The sequence below is a fragment of the Narcine bancroftii genome, chromosome 6 (genome assembly GCF_036971445.1).
Source record: "Narcine bancroftii isolate sNarBan1 chromosome 6, sNarBan1.hap1, whole genome shotgun sequence".
Classification (NCBI taxonomy): domain Eukaryota; kingdom Metazoa; phylum Chordata; class Chondrichthyes; order Torpediniformes; family Narcinidae; genus Narcine; species Narcine bancroftii.
This window is the reverse complement of record NC_091474.1, coordinates 100257315-100275059: the sequence shown is the minus strand read 5'-3', so window position 1 is coordinate 100275059 and position 17745 is coordinate 100257315.

The window sequence follows — 17745 nt, the reverse complement described above, 5'->3', positions numbered from 1 at the left end:
CTGGAAATTCACATCCACATTTCAATTTTGAAAAGAATAGGACAAATGATCACTTGAAATTACAAACATAAAAATAAAAGCTTTTTGGACAAATGTTTAAACATGGTTTCACCTCTATGCAACAGCACATGTAAAAAGTTTGTCAGAGGTTTTAAAACGTTTTTCAGAGGTTGTATTGTACTTTTCTGCAATCATACAAAATATAGATCTGGAAATTCACATCCACATTTCAATTTGGAAAAGAAGAGTACAAATGATCACTTGAAATTACAAACTTTAAAATAAATGCTTTTTTGAAAAATGTTTAAACATGGTTTCACATCTATGCCACAGCACATGTAAAAAGTATGTCAGAGGTTTTTAAATGTACTTTTCTACAAGAAAGTTAAATGTAGATCCGTAAATTCACTTCTACATTTCAATTTTAGAAAGAATAACATAAATGTTAAAATGAAACAACCAACTTTAAAATACATGCATTTTTGAGAAATACTTAAACTTTGCTTCACATCTATGAATTTTCATGTATAAGTATTAATAGTCTTTGTAAAACTTTTAAAAACGTTTAAAAATATAGTTTACAACCAGAAAAATAAATGCAGAAAAAGAAATACGCATTAATCTGACAATTTGAAAAAGTATCAATAAATGCTAAAATGAATGTCCACACATTGAAATAAATGCGTTTTAAGAAAAGATTAAAGCTAGTTTTCTCATCTATGAACTTCATTGTTAATATATAAACAGTACATGTAAAACGTTTTTCAGAGGTTGTATTGTATTTTTCTGCAATCATATAAAATATAGATCTGGAAATTCACATCCTCATTTCAATTTTGAAAAGAATAGGACAAATGATCACTTGAAATTACAAACATAAAAATAAAAGCTTTATGGACAAATGTTTAAACATGGTTTCACCTCTATGCAACAGCACATGTAAAAAGTTTGTCAGAGGTTTTAAAACGTTTTTCAGAGGTTGTATTGTACTTTTCTGCAATCATACAAAATATAGATCTGGAAATTCACATCCACATTTCAATTTGGAAAAGAATAGTACAAATGATCACTTGAAATTACAAACTTTAAAATAAATGCTTTTTTGAAAAATGTTTAAACATGATTTCACATCTATGCAACAGCACAAGTAAAAAGTTTGTCAGAGGTTTTAAAAGTACTTTTCTCCAAAAAAGCAAAATGTTGATCAGTAAATTCACTTCTACATTTCAATTTGAGAAAGACTAACATAAATGTTAAAATGAAACTACCAACTTTAAAATACATGCTTTTTTGAGAAACTTTGCTTCACATCTATGAATTTTCATGTATAAGTATTAATAGTCTTTGTAAAACTTTTAAAAATGTTTAAAAATATAGTTTACAACCAGAGAAAGAAATGCAGAAAAAGAAATACGCGTTTATCTGACAATTTGAAAAAGTATCAATAAATTCTAAAATGAATGTCCACACAGCACATGTAAAAAGTTTATCAGAGGTTTTAAAACGTTTTTCAGAGGTTGTATTGTACTTTTCTGCAATCATACAAAATATAGATCTGGAAATTCACATCCACATTTCAATTTTGAAAAGAATAATAGAAATGATCACTTGAAATTACAAACTTTAAAATAAATGCTTTTTTGAAAAATGTTTAAACTTGATTTCACATCTATGCAACAGCTCATGTAAAGTTTGTCAGAGGTTTTAAAAGCACTTTTCTCCAAAAAAGCAAAATGTAGATCCGTAAATTCACTTCTACATTTCAATTTTAGAAAGAATAACATAAATGTTAAAATGAAACTACCAACTGTAAAATACATGCATTTTTCAGAAGAACTTAAACTTTGATTCACATCTATGAATTTTCATGTATAAGTATTAATAGTCTTTGTAAAACTTTTAAAAATGTTTAAAAATATAGTTTACAACCAGAAAAATAAATGCAGAAAAAGAAATAAGCATTTATCTGACAATTTGAAAAAGTATCAATAAATGCTAAAATGATTGTCCACACATTGAAATAAATGAGTTTTAAGAAAAGATTAAAGCTAGTTTTCTCATCTATGAACTTCATTGTTAATATATAAACAGTACATGTCAAACGTTTTTCAGAGGTTGTATTGTACTTTTCTGCAATCATATAAAATATAGATCTGGAAATTCACATCCACATTTCAATTTTGAAAAGAATAGGACAAATGATCACTTGAAATTACAAACATAAAAATAAAAGCTGTTTGGACAAATATTTAAACATGGTTTCACCTCTATGCAACAGCACATGTAAAAAGTTTGTCAGAGGTTTTAAAACGTTTTTCAGAGGTTGTATTGTACTTTTCTGCAATCATACAAAATATAGATCTGGAAATTCACATCCACATTTCAATTTGGAAAAGAATAGTACAAATGATCACTTGAAATTACAAACTTTAAAATAAATGCTTTTTTGAAAAATGTTTAAACATGGTTTCACATCTATGCCACAGCACATGTAAAAAGTATGTCAGAGGTTTTAAAAGTACTTTTCTACAAGAAAGTTAAATGTAGATCCGTAAATTCACTTCTACATTTCAATTTGAGAAAGAATAACATAAATGTTAAAATGAAACTACCAACTTTAAAATACATGCATTTTTGAGAAATACTTAAAATTTGCTTCACATCTATGAATTTTCATGTATAAGTATTATTAGTCTTTGTAAAACTTTTAAAAATGTTTAAAAATATAGTTTACAACCAGAAAAATAAATGCAGAAAAAGAAATACGCATTAATCTGACAATTTGAAAAAGTATCAATAAATGCTAAAATGAATGTCCACACATTGAAATAAATGCGTTTTAAGAAAAGATTAAAGCTAGTTTTCTCATCTATGAACTTCATTGTTAATATATAAACAGTACATGTAAAACGTTTTTCAGAGGTTGTATTGTACTTTTCTGCAATCATACAAAATATAGATCTGGAAATTCACATCCACATTTCAATTTGGAAAAGAATAGTACAAATGATCACTTGAAATTACAAACTTTAAAATAAATGCTTTTTTGAGAAATGTTTAAACATGATTTCACATCTATGCAACAGCTCATGTAAAGTTTGTCAGAGGTTTTAAAAGTACTTTTCTCCAAAAAAGCAAAATGTAGATCTGTAAATTCACTTCTACATTTCAATTTTAGAAAGAATAACATAAATGTTAAAATGAAACAACCAACTTTAAAATACATGCATTTTTGAGAAATACTTAAATTTTGCCTCACATCTATGAATTTTCATGTATAAGTATTAATAGTCTTTATAAAACTTTTAAAAACGTTTAAAAATATAGTTTACAACCAGAAAAATAAATGCAGAAAAAGAAATAAGCATTTATCTGACAATTTGAAAAAGTATCAATAAATGCTAAAATGATTGTCCACACATTGAAATAAATGCGTTTTAAGAAAAGATTAAAGCTAGTTTTCTCATCTATGAACTTCATTGTTAATATATAAACAGTACATGTAAAACGTTTTTCAGAGGTTGTATTGTACTTTTCTGCAATCATATAAAATATAGATCTGGAAATTCACATCCACATTTCAATTTTGAAAAGAATAGGACAAATGATCACTTGAAATTACAAACATAAAAATAAAAGCTTTTTGGACAAATGTTTAAACATGGTTTCACCTCTATGCAACAGCACATGTAAAAAGTTTGTCAGAGGTTTTAAAACGTTTTTCAGAGGTTGTATTGTACTTTTCTGCAATCATACAAAATATAGATCTGGAAATTCACATCCACATTTCAATTTGGAAAAGAAGAGTACAAATGATCACTTGAAATTACAAACTTTAAAATAAATGCTTTTTTGAAAAATGTTTAAACATGGTTTCACATCTATGCCACAGCACATGTAAAAAGTATGTCAGAGGTTTTTAAATGTACTTTTCTACAAGAAAGTTAAATGTAGATCCGTAAATTCACTTCTACATTTCAATTTGAGAAAGAATAACATAAATGTTAAAATGAAACTACCAACTTTAAAATACATGCATTTTTGAGAAATACTTAAACTTTGCTTCACATCTATGAATTTTCATGTATAAGTATTATTAGTCTTTGTAAAACTTTTAAAAATGTTTAAAAATATAGTTTACAACCAGAAAAATAAATGCAGAAAAAGAAATACGCGTTTATCTGGCAATATGAAAAAGTATCAATAAATGCTAAAATGAATGTCCACACATTGAAATAAATGCGTTTTAAGAAAAGATTAAAGCTAGTTTTCTCATCTATGAACTTCATTGTTAATATATAAACAGTACATGTAAAACGTTTTTCAGAGGTTGTATTGTACTTTTCTGCAATCATATAAAATATAGATCTGGAAATTCACATCAACATTTCAATTTTGAAAAGAATAGTAGAAATGGTCACTTGAAATTACAAACTTTAAAATAAATGCTTTTTTGAGAAATGTTTAAACATGATTTCACATCTATGCAACAGCTCATGTAAAGTTTGTCAGAGGTTTTAAAAGTACTTTTCTCCAAAAAAGCAAAATGTAGATCCGTAAATTCACTTCTACATTTCAATTTTAGAAAGAATAACATAAATGTTAAAATGAAACAACCAACTTTAAAATACATGCATTTTTGAGAAATACTTAAACTTTGCTTCACATCTATGAATTTTCATGTATAAGTATTAATAGTCTTTGTAAAACTTTTAAAAACGTTTAAAAATATAGTTTACAACCAGAAAAATAAATGCAGAAAAAGAAATACGCATTAATCTGACAATTTGAAAAAGTATCAATAAATGCTAAAATGAATGTCCACACATTGAAATAAATGCGTTTTAAGAAAAGATTAAAGCTAGTTTTCTCATCTATGAACTTCATTGTTAATATATAAACAGTACATGTAAAACGTTTTTCAGAGGTTGTATTGTATTTTTCTGCAATCATATAAAATATAGATCTGGAAATTGACATCCACATTTCAATTTTGAAAAGAATAGGACAAATGATCACTTGAAATTACAAACATAAAAATAAAAGCTTTATGGACAAATGTTTAAACATGGTTTCACCTCTATGCAACAGCACATGTAAAAAGTTTGTCAGAGGTTTTAAAACGTTTTTCAGAGGTTGTATTGTACTTTTCTGCAATCATACAAAATATAGATCTGGAAATTCACATCCACATTTCAATTTGGAAAAGAATAGTACAAATGATCACTTGAAATTACAAACTTTAAAATAAATGCTTTTTTGAAAAATGTTTAAACATGATTTCACATCTATGCAACAGCACAAGTAAAAAGTTTGTCAGAGGTTTTAAAAGTACTTTTCTCCAAAAAAGCAAAATGTTGATCAGTAAATTCACTTCTACATTTCAATTTGAGAAAGACTAACATAAATGTTAAAATGAAACTACCAACTTTAAAATACATGCTTTTTTGAGAAACTTTGCTTCACATCTATGAATTTTCATGTATAAGTATTAATAGTCTTTGTAAAACTTTTAAAAATGTTTAAAAATATAGTTTACAACCAGAGAAAGAAATGCAGAAAAAGAAATACGCGTTTATCTGACAATTTGAAAAAGTATCAATAAATTCTAAAATGAATGTCCACACAGCACATGTAAAAAGTTTGTCAGAGGTTTTAAAACGTTTTTCAGAGGTTGTATTGTACTTTTCTGCAATCATACGAAATATAGATCTGGAAATTCACATCCACATTTCAATTTTGAAAAGAATAATAGAAATGATCACTTGAAATTATAAACTTTAAAATAAATGCTTTTTTGAAAAATATTTAAACTTGATTTCACATCTATGCAACAGCTCATGTAAAGTTTGTCAGAGGTTTTAAAAGTACTTTTCTCCAAAAAAGCAAAATGTAGATCCGTAAATTCACTTCTGCATTTCAATTTTAGAAAGAATAACATAAATGTTAAAATGAAACAACCAACTTTAAAATACATGCATTTTTGAGAAGTACTTAAACTTTGCTTCACATCTATGAATTTTCATGTATAAGTATTAATAGTCTTTGTAAAACTTTTAAAAACGTTTAACAATATAGTTTACAACCAGAAAAATAAATTCAGAAAAAGAAATACGCATTAATCTGACAATTTGAAAAAGTATCAATAAATGCTGAAATGAATGTCCACACATTGAAATAAATGAGTTTTAAGAAAAGATTAAAGCTAGTTTTCTCATCTATGAACTTCATTGTTAATATATAAACAGTACATGTAAAACGTTTTTCAGAGGTTGCATTGTACTTTTCTGCAATTATACAAAATATAGATTTGGAAATTCACATCCACATTTCAATTTTGAAAAGAATAGTAGAAATGGTCACTTGAAATTACAAACTTTAAAATAAATGCTTCTTTGAGAAATGTTTAAACATGATTTCACCTCTATGCAACAGCACATGTAAAAAGATTGTCAGAGGTTTTAAAAGTACTTTTCTACAAGAAAGCAAAATGTAGATCTGTAAATTCACATCTACATATCAATTTTAGAAAGAATAACATAAATGTTAAAATGAAACAACTAACTTTAAAATACATGCATTTTTGAGAAATACTTAAACTTTGCTTCACATCTATGAATTTTCATGTATAAGTATTAATAGTCTTTGTAAAACTTTTAAAAACGTTTAAAAATATAGTTTACAACCAGAAAAATAAATGCAGAAAAAGAAATACGCGTTTATCTGACAATATGAAAAAGTATCAATAAATGCTAAAATGAATGTCCACACATTGAAATAAATGCGTTTTAAGAAAAGATTAAAGCTAGTTTTCTCATCTATGAACTTCATTGTTAATATATAAACAGTACATGTAAAACGTTTTTCAGAGGTTGTATTGTACTTTTCTGCAATCATATAAAATATAGATCTGGAAATTCACATCCACATTTCAATTTCAAAAAGAATAGTAGAAATGGTCACTTGAAATTACAAACTTTAAAATAAATGCTTTTTTGAGAAATGTTTAAACATGATTTCACATCTATGCAACAGCTCATGTAAAGTTTGTCAGAGGTTTTAAAAGTACTTTTCTCCAAAAAAGCAAAATGTAGATCTGTAAATTCACTTCTACATTTCAATTTTAGAAAGAATAACATAAATGTTAAAATGAAACAACCAACTTTAAAATACATGCATTTTTGAGAAATACTTAAATTTTGCCTCACATCTATGAATTTTCATGTATAAGTATTAATAGTCTTTGTAAAACTTTTAAAAACGTTTAAAAATATAGTTTACAACCAGAAAAATAAATGCAGAAAAGGAAATACGCATTTATCTGACAATTTGAAAAAGTATCAATAAATGCTAAAATGAATGTCCACACATTCAAATAAATGCGTTTTAAGAAAAGATTAAAGCTAGTTTTCTCATCTATGAACTTCATTGTTAATATATAAACAGTACATGTAAAACGTTTTTCAGAGGTTGTATTGTACTTTTCTGCAATCATATAAAATATAGATCTGGAAATTCACATCCACATTTCAATTTTGAAAAGAATAGGACAAATGATCACTTGAAATTACAAACATAAAAATAAAAGCTTTTTGGACAAATGTTTAAACATGGTTTCACCTCTATGCAACAGCACATGTAAAAAGTTTGTCAGAGGTTTTAAAACGTTTTTCAGAGGTTGTATTGTACTTTTCTGCAATCATACAAAATATAGATCTGGAAATTCACATCCACATTTCAATTTGGAAAAGAATAGTACAAATGATCACTTGAAATTACAAACTTTAAAATAAATGCTTTTTTGAAAAATGTTTAAACATGGTTTCACATCTATGCAACAGCACAAGTAAAAAGTTTGTCAGAGGTTTTAAAAGTAATTTTCTCCAAAAAAGCAAAATGTTGATCAGTAAATTCACTTCTGCATTTCAATTTGAGAAAGACTAACATAAATGTTAAAATGAAACTACCAACTTTAAAATACATGCTTTTTTGAGAAACTTTGCTTCACATCTATGAATTTTCATGTATAAGTATTAATAGTCTTTGTAAAACTTTTAAAAATGTTTAAAAATATAGTTTACAACCAGAGAAAGAAATGCAGAAAAAGAAATACGCGTTTATCTGACAATTTGAAAAAGTATCAATAAATTCTAAAATGAATGTCCACACAGCACATGTAAAAAGTTTATCAGAGGTTTTAAAACGTTTTTCAGAGGTTGTATTGTACTTTTCTGCAATCATACAAAATATAGATCTGGAAATTCACATCCACATTTCAATTTTGAAAAGAATAATAGAAATGATCACTTGAAATTACAAACTTTAAAATAAATGCTTTTTTGAAAAATGTTTAAACTTGTTTTCACATCTATGCAACAGCTCATGTAAAGTTTATCAGAGGTTTTAAAAGCACTTTTCTCCAAAAAAGCAAAATGTAGATCCGTAAATTCACTTCTACATTTCAATTTTAGAAAGAATAACATAAATGTTAAAATGAAACTACCAACTGTAAAATACATGCATTTTTCAGAAGAACTTAAACTTTGATTCACATCTATGAATTTTCATGTATAAGTATTAATAGTCTTTGTAAAACTTTTAAAAATGTTTAAAAATATAGTTTACAACCAGAAAAATAAATGAAGAAAAAGAAATAAGCGTTTATCTGACAATTTGAAAAAGTATCAATAAATGCTAAAATGATTGTCCACACATTGAAATAAATGCGTTTTAAGAAAAGATTAAAGCTAGTTTTCTCATCTATGAACTTCATTGTTAATATATAAACAGTACATGTCAAACGTTTTTCAGAGGTTGTATTGTACTTTTCTGCAATCATATAAAATATAGATCTGGAAATTCACATCAACATTTCAATTTTGAAAAGAATAGTAGAAATGGTCACTTGAAATTACAAACTTTAAAATAAATGCTTTTTTGAGAAATGTTTAAACATGATTTCACATCTATGCAACAGCTCATGTAAAGTTTGTCAGAGGTTTTAAAAGTACTATTCTCCAAAAAAGCAAAATGTAGATCCGTAAATTCACTTCTACATTTCAATTTTAGAAAGAATAACATAAATGTTAAAATGAAACAACCAACTTTAAAATACATGCATTTTTGAGAAATACTTAAACTTTGCTTCACATCTATGAATTTTCATGTATAAGTATTAATAGTCTTTGTAAAACTTTTAAAAACGTTTAAAAATATAGTTTACAACCAGAAAAATAAATGCAGAAAAAGAAATACGCATTAATCTGACAATTTGAAAAAGTATCAATAAATGCTAAAATGAATGTCCACACATTGAAATAAATGCGTTTTAAGAAAAGATTAAAGCTAGTTTTCTCATCTATGAACTTCATTGTTAATATATAAACAGTACATGTAAAACGTTTTTCAGAGGTTGTATTGTATTTTTCTGCAATCATATAAAATATAGATCTGGAAATTCACATCCTCATTTCAATTTTGAAAAGAATAGGACAAATGATCACTTGAAATTACAAACATAAAAATAAAAGCTTTATGGACAAATGTTTAAACATGGTTTCACCTCTATGCAACAGCACATGTAAAAAGTTTGTCAGAGGTTTTAAAACGTTTTTCAGAGGTTGTATTGTACTTTTCTGCAATCATACAAAATATAGATCTGGAAATTCACATCCACATTTCAATTTGGAAAAGAATAGTACAAATGATCACTTGAAATTACAAACTTTAAAATAAATGCTTTTTTGAAAAATGTTTAAACATGATTTCACATCTATGCAACAGCACAAGTAAAAAGTTTGTCAGAGGTTTTAAAAGTACTTTTCTCCAAAAAAGCAAAATGTTGATCAGTAAATTCACTTCTACATTTCAATTTGAGAAAGACTAACATAAATGTTAAAATGAAACTACCAACTTTAAAATACATGCTTTTTTGAGAAACTTTGCTTCACATCTATGAATTTTCATGTATAAGTATTAATAGTCTTTGTAAAACTTTTAAAAATGTTTAAAAATATAGTTTACAACCAGAGAAAGAAATGCAGAAAAAGAAATACGCGTTTATCTGACAATTTGAAAAAGTATCAATAAATTCTAAAATGAATGTCCACACAGCACATGTAAAAAGTTTATCAGAGGTTTTAAAACGTTTTTCAGAGGTTGTATTGTACTTTTCTGCAATCATACAAAATATAGATCTGGAAATTCACATCCACATTTCAATTTTGAAAAGAATAATAGAAATGATCACTTGAAATTACAAACTTTAAAATAAATGCTTTTTTGAAAAATGTTTAAACTTGATTTCACATCTATGCAACAGCTCATGTAAAGTTTGTCAGAGGTTTTAAAAGCACTTTTCTCCAAAAAAGCAAAATGTAGATCCGTAAATTCACTTCTACATTTCAATTTTAGAAAGAATAACATAAATGTTAAAATGAAACTACCAACTGTAAAATACATGCATTTTTCAGAAGAACTTAAACTTTGATTCACATCTATGAATTTTCATGTATAAGTATTAATAGTCTTTGTAAAACTTTTAAAAATGTTTAAAAATATAGTTTACAACCAGAAAAATAAATGCAGAAAAAGAAATAAGCATTTATCTGACAATTTGAAAAAGTATCAATAAATGCTAAAATGATTGTCCACACATTGAAATAAATGCGTTTTAAGAAAAGATTAAAGCTAGTTTTCTCATCTATGAACTTCATTGTTAATATATAAACAGTACATGTCAAACGTTTTTCAGAGGTTGTATTGTACTTTTCTGCAATCATATAAAATATAGATCTGGAAATTCACATCCACATTTCAATTTTGAAAAGAATAGGACAAATGATCACTTGAAATTACAAACATAAAAATAAAAGCTGTTTGGACAAATATTTAAACATGGTTTCACCTCTATGCAACAGCACATGTAAAAAGTTTGTCAGAGGTTTTAAAACGTTTTTCAGAGGTTGTATTGTACTTTTCTGCAATCATACAAAATATAGATCTGGAAATTCACATCCACATTTCAATTTGGAAAAGAATAGTACAAATGATCACTTGAAATTACAAACTTTAAAATAAATGCTTTTTTGAAAAATGTTTAAACATGGTTTCACATCTATGCCACAGCACATGTAAAAAGTATGTCAGAGGTTTTTAAAAGTACTTTCCTACAAGAAAGTTAAATGTAGATCCGCAAATTCACTTCTACATTTCAATTTGAGAAAGAATAACATAAATGTTAAAATGAAACTACCAACTTTAAAATACATGCATTTTTGAGAAATACTTAAACTTTGCTTCACATCTATGAATTTTCATGTATAAGTATTATTAGTCTTTGTAAAACTTTTAAAAATGTTTAAAAATATAGTTTACAACCAGAAAAATAAATGCAGAAAAAGAAATACGCGTTTATCTGACAATATGAAAAAGTATCAATAAATGCTAAAATGAATGTCCACACATTGAAATAAATGCGTTTTAAGAAAAGATTAAAGCTAGTTTTCTCATCTATGAACTTCATTGTTAATATATAAACAGTACATGTAAAACGTTTTTCAGAGGTTGTATTGTACTTTTCTGCAATCATATAAAATATAGATCTGGAAATTCACATCAACATTTCAATTTTGAAAAGAATAGTAGAAATGGTCACTTGAAATTACAAACTTTAAAATAAATGCTTTTTTGAGAAATGTTTAAACATGATTTCACATCTATGCAACAGCTCATGTAAAGTTTGTCAGAGGTTTTAAAAGTACTTTTCTCCAAAAAAGCAAAATGTAGATCCGTAAATTCACTTCTACATTTCAATTTTAGAAAGAATAACATAAATGTTAAAATGAAACAATCAACTTTAAAATACATGCATTTCTGAGAAATACTTAAACTTTGCTTCACATCTATGAATTTTCATGTATAAGTATTAATAGTCTTTGTAAAACTTTTAAAAACGTTTAAAAATATAGTTTACAACCAGAAAAATAAATGCAGAAAAAGAAATACGCATTAATCTGACAATTTGAAAAAGTATCAATAAATGCTAAAATGAATGTCCACACATTGAAATAAATGCGTTTTAAGAAAAGATTAAAGCTAGTTTTCTCATCTATGAACTTCATTGTTAATATATAAACAGTAGATGTAAAACGTTTTTCAGAGGTTTTATTGTACTTTTCTGCAATCATATAAAATATAGATCTGGAAATTCACATCCACATTTCAATTTTGAAAAGAATAGGACAAATGATCACTTGAAATTACAAACATAAAAATAAAAGCTTTTTGGACAAATGTTTAAACATGGTTTCACCTCTATGCAACAGCACATGTAAAAAGTTTGTCAGAGGTTTTATTGTACTTTTCTGCAATCATACAAAATATAGATCTGGAAATTCACATCCACATTTCAATTTGGAAAAGAATAGTACAAATGATCACTTGAAATTACAAACTTTAAAATAAATGCTTTTTTGAAAAATGTTTAAACATGGTTTCACATCTATGCCACAGCACATGTAAAAAGTATGTCAGAGGTTTTAAAAGTACTTTTCTACAAGAAAGTTAAATGTAGATCCGTAAATTCACTTCTACATTTCAATTTGAGAAAGAATAACATAAATGTTAAAATGAAACTACCAACTTTAAAATACATGCATTTTTGAGAAATACTTAAAATTTGCTTCACATCTATGAATTTTCATGTATAAGTATTATTAGTCTTTGTAAAACTTTTAAAAATGTTTAAAAATATAGTTTACAACCAGAAAAATAAATGCAGAAAAAGAAATACGCATTAATCTGACAATTTGAAAAAGTATCAATAAATGCTAAAATGAATGTCCACACATTGAAATAAATGCGTTTTAAGAAAAGATTAAAGCTAGTTTTCTCATCTATGAACTTCATTGTTAATATATAAACAGTACATGTAAAACGTTTTTCAGAGGTTGTATTGTACTTTTCTGCAATCATACAAAATATAGATCTGGAAATTCACATCCACATTTCAATTTGGAAAAGAATAGTACAAATGATCACTTGAAATTACAAACTTTAAAATAAATGCTTTTTTGAGAAATGTTTAAACATGATTTCACATCTATGCAACAGCTCATGTAAAGTTTGTCAGAGGTTTTAAAAGTACTTTTCTCCAAAAAAGCAAAATGTAGATCAGTAAATTCACTTCTACATTTCAATTTTAGAAAGAATAACATAAATGTTAAAATGAAACAACCAACTTTAAAATACATGCATTTTTGAGAAATACTTAAATTTTGCCTCACATCTATGAATTTTCATGTATAAGTATTAATAGTCTTTATAAAACTTTTAAAAACGTTTAAAAATATAGTTTACAACCAGAAAAATAAATGCAGAAAAGGAAATACGCATTTATCTGACAATTTGAAAAAGTATCAATAAATGCTAAAATGAATGTCCACACATTCAAATAAATGCGTTTTAAGAAAAGATTAAAGCTAGTTTTCTCATCTATGAACTTCATTGTTAATATATAAACAGTACATGTAAAACGTTTTTCAGAGGTTGTATTGTACTTTTCTGCAATCATATAAAATATAGATCTGGAAATTCACATCCACATTTCAATTTTGAAAAGAATAGGACAAATGATCACTTGAAATTACAAACATAAAAATAAAAGCTTTTTGGAAAAAATGTTTAAACATGGTTTCACCTCTATGCAACAGCACATGTAAAAAGTTTGTCAGAGGTTTTAAAACGTTTTTCAGAGGTTGTATTGTACTTTTCTGCAATCATACAAAATATAGATCTGGAAATTCACATCCACATTTCAATTTGGAAAAGAAGAGTACAAATGATCACTTGAAATTACAAACTTTAAAATAAATGCTTTTTTGAAAAATGTTTAAACATGGTTTCACATCTATGCCACAGCACATGTAAAAAGTATGTCAGAGGTTTTTAAATGTACTTTTCTACAAGAAAGTTAAATGTAGATCCGTAAATTCACTTCTACATTTCAATTTGAGAAAGAATAACATAAATGTTAAAATGAAACTACCAACTTTAAAATACATGCATTTTTGAGAAATACTTAAACTTTGCTTCACATCTATGAATTTTCATGTATAAGTATTATTAGTCTTTGTAAAACTTTTAAAAATGTTTAAAAATATAGTTTACAACCAGAAAAATAAATGCAGAAAAAGAAATACGCGTTTATCTGGCAATATGAAAAAGTATCAATAAATGCTAAAATGAATGTCCACACATTGAAATAAATGCGTTTTAAGAAAAGATTAAAGCTAGTTTTCTCATCTATGAACTTCATTGTTAATATATAAACAGTACATGTAAAACGTTTTTCAGAGGTTGTATTGTACTTTTCTGCAATCATATAAAATATAGATCTGGAAATTCACATCAACATTTCAATTTTGAAAAGAATAGTAGAAATGGTCACTTGAAATTACAAACTTTAAAATAAATGCTTTTTTGAGAAATGTTTAAACATGATTTCACATCTATGCAACAGCTCATGTAAAGTTTGTCAGAGGTTTTAAAAGTACTTTTCTCCAAAAAAGCAAAATGTAGATCCGTAAATTCACTTCTACATTTCAATTTTAGAAAGAATAACATAAATGTTAAAATGAAACAACCAACTTTAAAATACATGCATTTTTGAGAAATACTTAAACTTTGCTTCACATCTATGAATTTTCATGTATAAGTATTAATAGTCTTTGTACAACTTTTAAAAACGTTTAAAAATATAGTTTACAACCAGAAAAATAAATGCAGAAAAAGAAATACGCATTAATCTGACAATTTGAAAAAGTATCAATAAATGCTAAAATGAATGTCCACACATTGAAATAAATGCGTTTTAAGAAAAGATTAAAGCTAGTTTTCTCATCTATGAACTTCATTGTTAATATATAAACAGTACATGTAAAACGTTTTTCAGAGGTTGTATTGTATTTTTCTGCAATCATATAAAATATAGATCTGGAAATTCACATCCACATTTCAATTTTGAAAAGAATAGGACAAATGATCACTTGAAATTACAAACATAAAAATAAAAGCTTTATGGACAAATGTTTAAACATGGTTTCACCTCTATGCAACAGCACATGTAAAAAGTTTGTCAGAGGTTTTAAAACGTTTTTCAGAGGTTGTATTGTACTTTTCTGCAATCATACAAAATATAGATCTGGAAATTCACATCCACATTTCAATTTGGAAAAGAATAGTACAAATGATCACTTGAAATTACAAACTTTAAAATAAATGCTTTTTTGAAAAATGTTTAAACATGATTTCACATCTATGCAACAGCACAAGTAAAAAGTTTGTCAGAGGTTTTAAAAGTACTTTTCTCCAAAAAAGCAAAATGTTGATCAGTAAATTCACTTCTACATTTCAATTTGAGAAAGAATAACATAAATGTTAAAATGAAACTACCAACTTTAAAATACATGCTTTTTTGAGAAACTTTGCTTCACATCTATGAATTTTCATGTATAAGTATTAATAGTCTTTGTAAAACTTTTAAAAATGTTTAAAAATATAGTTTACAACCAGAGAAAGAAATGCAGAAAAAGAAATACGCGTTTATCTGACAATTTGAAAAAGTATCAATAAATTCTAAAATGAATGTCCACACAGCACATGTAAAAAGTTTGTCAGAGGTTTTAAAACGTTTTTCAGAGGTTGTATTGTACTTTTCTGCAATCATACGAAATATAGATCTGGAAATTCACATCCACATTTCAATTTTGAAAAGAATAATAGAAATGATCACTTGAAATTATAAACTTTAAAATAAATGCTTTTTTGAAAAATATTTAAACTTGATTTCACATCTATGCAACAGCTCATGTAAAGTTTGTCAGAGGTTTTAAAAGTACTTTTCTCCAAAAAAGCAAAATGTAGATCCGTAAATTCACTTCTGCATTTCAATTTTAGAAAGAATAACATAAATGTTAAAATGAAACAACCAACTTTAAAATACATGCATTTTTGAGAAGTACTTAAACTTTGCTTCACATCTATGAATTTTCATGTATAAGTATTAATAGTCTTTGTAAAACTTTTAAAAACGTTTAACAATATAGTTTACAACCAGAAAAATAAATTCAGAAAAAGAAATACGCATTAATCTGACAATTTGAAAAAGTATCAATAAATGCTGAAATGAATGTCCACACATTGAAATAAATGAGTTTTAAGAAAAGATTAAAGCTAGTTTTCTCATCTATGAACTTCATTGTTAATATATAAACAGTACATGTAAAACGTTTTTCAGAGGTTGTATTGTACTTTTCTGCAATCATACAAAATATAGATTTGGAAATTCACATCCACATTTCAATTTTGAAAAGAATAGTAGAAATGGTCACTTGAAATTACAAACTTTAAAATAAATGCTTCTTTGAGAAATGTTTAAACATGATTTCACCTCTATGCAACAGCACATGTAAAAAGATTGTCAGAGGTTTTAAAAGTACTTTTCTACAAGAAAGCAAAATGTAGATCTGTAAATTCACATCTACATATCAATTTTAGAAAGAATAACATAAATGTTAAAATGAAACAACTTACTTTAAAATACATGCATTTTTGAGAAATACTTAAACTTTGCTTCACATCTATGAATTTTCATGTATAAGTATTAATAGTCTTTGTAAAACTTTTAAAAACGTTTAAAAATATAGTTTACAACCAGAAAAATAAATGCAGAAAAAGAAATACGCGTTTATCTGACAATATGAAAAAGTATCAATAAATGCTAAAATGAATGTCCACACATTGAAATAAATGCGTTTTAAGAAAAGATTAAAGCTAGTTTTCTCATCTATGAACTTCATTGTTAATATATAAACAGTACATGTAAAACGTTTTTCAGAGGTTGTATTGTACTTTTCTGCAATCATATAAAATATAGATCTGGAAATTCACATCCACATTTCAATTTCAAAAAGAATAGTAGAAATGGTCACTTGAAATTACAAACTTTAAAATAAATGCTTTTTTGAGAAATGTTTAAACATGATTTCACATCTATGCAACAGCTCATGTAAAGTTTGTCAGAGGTTTTAAAAGTACTTTTCTCCAAAAAAGCAAAATGTAGATCTGTAAATTCACTTCTACATTTCAATTTTAGAAAGAATAACATAAATGTTAAAATGAAACAACCAACTTTAAAATACATGCATTTTTGAGAAATACTTAAATTTTGCCTCACATCTATGAATTTTCATGTATAAGTATTAATAGTCTTTGTAAAACTTTTAAAAACGTTTAAAAATATAGTTTACAACCAGAAAAATAAATGCAGAAAAGGAAATACGCATTTATCTGACAATTTGAAAAAGTATCAATAAATGCTAAAATGAATGTCCACACATTCAAATAAATGCGTTTTAAGAAAAGATTAAAGCTAGTTTTCTCATCTATGAACTTCATTGTTAATATATAAACAGTACATGTAAAACGTTTTTCAGAGGTTGTATTGTACTTTTCTGCAATCATATAAAATATAGATCTGGAAATTCACATCCACATTTCAATTTTGAAAAGAATAGGACAAATGATCACTTGAAATTACAAACATAAAAATAAAAGCTTTTTGGACAAATGTTTAAACATGGTTTCACCTCTATGCAACAGCACATGTAAAAAGTTTGTCAGAGGTTTTAAAACGTTTTTCAGAGGTTGTATTGTACTTTTCTGCAATCATACAAAATATAGATC